This window comes from Populus alba, chromosome 13 (genome assembly GCF_005239225.2).
Source record: "Populus alba chromosome 13, ASM523922v2, whole genome shotgun sequence".
In the NCBI taxonomy this organism is placed as follows: Eukaryota; Viridiplantae; Streptophyta; class Magnoliopsida; order Malpighiales; family Salicaceae; genus Populus; species Populus alba.
Window position 1 is genome coordinate 4899328 of NC_133296.1, and position 6189 is coordinate 4905516.

General features: G+C 25.3%; 1 long non-coding RNA gene and 3 other non-coding genes across 4 annotated transcripts; all 4 read right to left on the bottom strand.

The window, feature by feature from the left end:
• Positions 1-4917: 4917 nt before the first annotated feature.
• On the bottom strand, positions 4918-5011 carry LOC118036533 (small nucleolar RNA SNORD96 family). The gene has a single exon (XR_004685384.1). It is a non-coding gene; the product is annotated as a small nucleolar RNA SNORD96 family (small nucleolar RNA).
• Positions 5012-5054: 43 nt separating this feature from the next.
• Positions 5055-5787, bottom strand: LOC118036424 (uncharacterized). Its single transcript, XR_004685369.2, has 2 exons — positions 5383-5787; positions 5055-5306 (listed from the first exon to the last, which is right to left on the bottom strand). It is a non-coding gene; the product is annotated as an uncharacterized lncRNA (long non-coding RNA).
• LOC118036535 (small nucleolar RNA snoR138) lies at positions 5332-5476 on the bottom strand. Its single transcript, XR_004685386.1, has one exon. It is a non-coding gene; the product is annotated as a small nucleolar RNA snoR138 (small nucleolar RNA).
• Positions 5512-5649, bottom strand: LOC118036534 (small nucleolar RNA U19). Its single transcript, XR_004685385.1, has one exon. It is a non-coding gene; the product is annotated as a small nucleolar RNA U19 (small nucleolar RNA).
• Positions 5788-6189: the final 402 nt, after the last annotated feature.

The following is a 6189-nucleotide window of genomic DNA, read 5'->3' on the forward strand; positions in this document are numbered from 1 at the left end:
ACTTGTCAGAAAGCTCTTATCCTCGATGGTTAATTGTCTTTGTTTGCTCTGAAATTGAATAGTTTCTTCCTCTTATGGAGACTGCTGTGGGTGGTTTTAATCTTTGAATATATTAGACCTGCAGGCCAGATGGTCGTCACGGATTAAGGTTGAGAGATGCACCTCATTGCCATCCAATCAGATTTCTCTTGCAAGCTCTTTAAGATATTTGTGAAAAAGAAATGAAAATGACTGATTGAACAACGCAGCAATCCAAGCAAACGAGATCTATGGGCCGTGACCCACTTGAGAAAGTGAATGCTTTAGCAGACAAGATTGGTGCAAGATGTTCAGTCTTACTTTTGTCTTTGTATTTTTAAAGTATTTTAAAAGAAAATTAAGATTTTTTTATTTTTTTTTACATTAATATTTTTTTATATATTTTTAGATCATATATAATTGATGTCAAAAATAATTTTTTAAAACGATATTATTTTGATACATTTCCGAGTAAAAAACACTTTAAAAAATAACAACAATTACACTTTCAAATACAATTTTAAAAATGATAAATTTGTGATGCAATTACCAGAGAAATTTTATCTGATTAGGGAATAGCTAGTAGTATTTTATTTGTTATTATTTGGATTCATTTAATATATATATATATAGAAGAGAAAAATTCTAAATGAAGATATTATTATTATTTTTAAAGGGTAGTGAGTTTTTTTTTTTCATTTGTGTCTATTTTTTTTAAGGTGAATCCATATTTTTTGAGTAAGGTCAATTTTTTTGCAAGAATCTTGGTTACTTTGGTAGTTTAAAACATACAAAATTTGTTAATTTTTTCTCCACCTAGACATCATATTATGCTTCAACTTTGATATATCATCTTCAAACACAAGATCTTTAAACAGGAAAAACTTAAACCCACAATGAGATTTTAGATCTAAGATTTAAAATGTCCTAAAAATGAATTAATAGAAAACACTTAAACTAGAAACTAAAGCTAAAACAAAGGGAAAATGAAAGGAAATGGAGGAATGTCGGGGTTGATATAATTTTGATTATTTATATAATTAATTTTTTATTGGTTTTTGTTTTCAATTAGATATTAATGTTTAATTTTTTTTATTGATTGATAGTGAATTTAGAAAATTTATATCCTAAAACTAAAATAAGAAATTAATAAAAAAAATTTAATATATATATAATATATTTTATTTTCTCCTTGCATATCGGATTTAAATTCTTAATTACTCTTGATTTTTGAATGAAATACTATTTCATTCCTTTATTTTGTAAATTTATCATGAAAAGAAGGTTTAATTTAAATGTAATGATGGTTCAAATGATGTATAATTCAACTCTTATATTATCATAAACTTTAAACAACTTGAAAAACTTTGATGTGGGTTGATGTAGTATAAGATATGATTTTATTGACTTTTTAACTTTTACATCTTATAAAAAAATAAAATCAATATGCATCTTAAATTAAAATCTATGACTTGTGCTAGATTAAAGTAATAATCAACTCAATACTCGTGTCAGATTTTAACTCATGGTTTAATTTTTTATATTTTTTTTAACTTTTCATATTCAATATTCAATGTATCTTAAAGTAATAATTAACTCAATGACTGGTGTCATATTTTTATTTTTTATTTTTTAACAAACATCACTTAAATGTTTTTCTTATTATGTTTGAAAAAATTTAGCCCCGCTCAAGTTGCTGCGTCAATCATATAGCATACTCAAGTTATTATTTTAGATTTTTTTTTAATTTATAATTTTTTTTGTTTTTAGTCTTTAATATTTATTTCATTATAGTAAGATTTTCTAATTTGTTTGTTACATGATTTTATCACAATTTCATATTCTAGATTACAAATTTCGCAAATTAATCATGATTGATTCAATATTCAACCGCATCAATAATTTTTAAAAAATATATCATTATTTAAATATTTCAAAAGGTATGCATTAGTTTTTTTTTCCTTCTTAACATCTTTATAATTTTTTAAAGGTTGAAAAAAAAAATTGATATCACATGTAGAAAAACAATTTAGAGAATATGATTACGATTATTTTTCAAAGTGATTTTCATTCGAAAATGCACTAAAATGATATTTTTTTATTTTTAAAATTATTTTTAATATCAGCGCATCAAAATGATATGAAAGTAATAAAAAAATATTAATTTTAAAAAAAATAAAAAAAATATTTTTAAAAATAAAAATAAATAGAGTATATTAAATGAATTTGTAAACACAGTTGCCAGTGAGGTTTCTAATTTGATCAGTTTTTTTTTTTTTTTTCTATAGCACTTTCTTTTACATCTGCGGTTATGATTTGGTACGAGTTTTATTTCTTAATATTGTGCAAAACAACATTTTCGATATTCTTTTATATAGTGCTATAGAAAAGATTGGTTCGTTGAAATTAATGCAAAAACTTTAATGTGATAATGCTTGTTTGTTGGCTTCTACTGTTTTGTGCATTTAACTTTTCATTGACTTTTAACTTATTTTATGGAATTGAAAAGTTTTCATTTATTAATGATGAAATGTTTACTATTTATTTCATGTTTGTAGCTTTCTTTATGTTTTTATGTACTTTTTCCCCTTCTCAATCCTTTTCTATCAAGTTTGGTACGGAGATAACAAATTGACATAAATATAACTTTTTTTCCCCTCTCCTAGTTGTATATATATTTTTTAATTCTCAAAATATTAAGAAAGCATTTGGAAACATTGATGAATCTATATTTTTTAAAAATTTAATTTTTTATTAAAAATTAAAATTTTTATCTGTTTTGGATTATTTTAATACAACTAAAAAATAAAAATAAAAAAATATTATTTTAATACATTTGAAATAAAAAATACTTTATAAAAAAAACCATAACCACTCTTAAATAGATTATAAAGATCACACAAATCCATGAAATTTCATTATGTTTCAATTTTTTTTTTAGATAAGAAAATCTTCCATAAATCGTATTTTACTCAATTTTTTTTTTTAATCTCCTCCATCTTTCATAGTTATTTCATATCCTAAACATTAAAGGTTGTTTAAAAATTCTCTAGGAATTATTAATGTTTTAATATTTTTTTATATACACAAATTCTACAAGGGACCCGTCTCATTTTGTGTTTTTCTTTGCGTATAAAACAATGTGATAAGTTAATAATCTTAGTATTATATATGGAATAAAAATAGATAAGTCACAAGTAGGATGTATTTTGGATAATCTCGAGTAAGCATTTTGGTACCATTTTGTTGAAACTTTGCTAACAACAAAAACGACACTGTTTATTTTGACATAAAAGATGCACGCTGGATGAACATAAAATAGCTCAAGCTTACATAAAATGGCTCAAGCTTGAAAGGGTATTTTATTAAACTATAGCTAAAATTATTCAGTGTTTTACTATATAAATCAACAATGAAACGCTGAGTTGTTTTTTTTTTTTAAAAATTTTTTTTAAGGCTGTTTTTTTTTTGTTTTTTAAAACTATTTTTTCTTTGTTTTTTTTTTTAATGAATGTTTTTTTTTTATTAATGTTAAATTTTTTTCTATTTAGTTATTAAATTTTTATGATACAGGTTTTAGGTTTGATAGGTTAACCCGAATTTTTTTTCTAATTTTTTTTTAATTAATTTTTTCGAGTGCAGTCTACATTAAAATACTTAGCTGTCTTTTTATTTTTTGCTTTGTTTTTTTGAGCTATTTTTTCTTCTTCTTTTTTCTTCTTCTTTTTTTTATTTTTTTTGTTTAATTTTTTTTTTATTTAGTTATCAAACTTTCATTATATGGGTTTCGGGTTTGACGCGTTAACCCAGAATTTTTTTCTGGTTTTTCTTTTTAATTAATTTTTTTATTTAATTTAGTTTGTTAATGTTAACCTGGTTTGATGGGTTAACCCAGTTAATTCATATTTTGTTTTTGTTTTTCTTTTTCTTCATTAGTTTTTTTTTCCTGTAGGTTTTTTTTCCTTTGTTTTTGTTCTTTTTAATTAATCTTTTTTTTGTTCATTTTAGTTTATTAATGTTAATTTTTTTCTATTTAGTTATCACACTCTCATGACACGAATTTCAGGTTTGACTTGATGGGTTAACCTAATTGATTCATATTTTTTTTTTTATTAGTTTTTTCTTTCAATTTCATCTTTAAATATTATAATTAACTATAACTAAAATTGAAAGAAAAAATATTGATGGCCATTTTGGTGTGGTGTTTTCATTGTAGAAATTTATGATGATAATTTTTTTTAATTTAATCGTCAAACTTTATTTTTCTTTAATTACATCCTTTCACATCCAAATTCATGATTAATTTTATCAAGTATTGGCAAAGAAGGATAAAATTGACACAAGGGGACCAAAGTGTACAACAAAGAGAAAAAGGGTGACATTTTAAAACAATATACAAAAGTTCACTTTTATCCTTTTATTTTCTAAACTATAATTTTTTGGTTCCTTAATATTTCAAAAACTCAATTGTGGTAAACAAAATATTGTTTTTTTATTTTTCAATCTCTGATTCAAGAGGGAAACAAAAAGAGAAAATAACTGGATTTCAATTGTTAAAAAAAATAAAAATCAATTCACACCAATTGCATTTATGCAAATGATGAGTTTTTTATCCATAGATTCTATTCGATCAGGAGCGTTCAGCTAGGTATTGTTCATCACTTATAAAATGATAGATTTAAAGTTTTTCACGCCATTTATGGATATCTGTGGCAAGGTGAGAAGGTAAAAGGTTGCGCATTCACATCAAATTCTATGCAATTTGTTGAGAAGGTAAAAGGTTGCCCATTGATGGAAGGGGAAATCCCTGCCCAATCTGCGTTTTCGTAGAAAGAAATTCTATGCAAAACAATAGAACAGGATGACATGAAGAAAGTTAAATGCAAGAAATGGGTATCGAGGCCTCAGAATTGCAGAAAATGTCTGTCAGCAAGACTCATTCGAGTCATTCAGTCCCGAAAGATGGTTTGGTGTATGATATCATCATCGGCCCACCCAGTAAATATGCACAAAATCAACAATCAAACCGGATACACTAAACTAAATCCAGAATTCATGGATTTACTGTGCAGGATAGTGAATTTAGACCCAACATTCCAACACAAAAGTATGCATCTATATATGCCTGAATTCACCTAAAAGAAAGGAACAGAGAAGACATGTTATACTCCTTTCCCTCAAACTGAGGCGAGACCAAATGGGGCATCTCGTATTCTGAATACCCTTTGATTTTGTGAGGCTATTAATTTCATCCCTCTTGGAATCAATTAACCCTCTCAATCTCAAAACTAGAAAAAGAACAAAAAAATCAATAAATATTCGAATCCAAAATATAAAAGGAACACAGAAACAGAAGTTCCGTACCCTCTCAAAAGAAGGGATCCAGATTGTTGTACGCCTCTGTCTGAACCAGACGGTATTGTCTTGTTAAGAGACCTTCTGGTTATTCGAAGGCATTATTAAGATAAAAATTAAAAGATGAAATAAATTAAGGAATGTCAAAGGCTGCTTGGAGGACAACTGGTAATGAAAAGAGCAAAATTGTCCCCTCAAAAGGGCCTTGGATTGAAACGACCGAAGACAAAACATCTTTCGATCTGATTTGATTTCTGCCTCCTAACTAAGCCAGCTATGAAATTGTTTGTCAGTTCATATGGCTACTCAAAGAGGCAGTGGAAATTGAAGACAAAAATCCGTAATTGAAATGGAAGAGAGAGTGCAGTAACAGAGACGGAGTTCGGGCTAGGCTTTTAAGGATGGGATTTAGGGTTTCTTCTGGAATATTAGAATTACAAACATGCCCTTTTAAGCTAGTCATCCAGATTTTAGTCCTGCACAATTAATTCTTCATTACGATTAAAATAAATATTCAGTCTGAAATATTTAAATACTGAATAAGATAATGCATGTATTAAAAGATTACTTGAAATTTTTTTTTTTGAAAATATACTAAAATAATAATTTTTTATATTAGTATATAAAATGATATATAATAATTTTTTTATATATAAAATGATATGAAAACACTAAAAAATATTAATTTCAAACAAAAAGTAATATATTTTTTTAAAAAAATATTTTTGAAACACAAAAACAAACAAACCCGTTTTATTTGTATTTCTTATTTTATTTAAAATATTTTCTTATTAAAAATTTTATTTTTAATAAAGT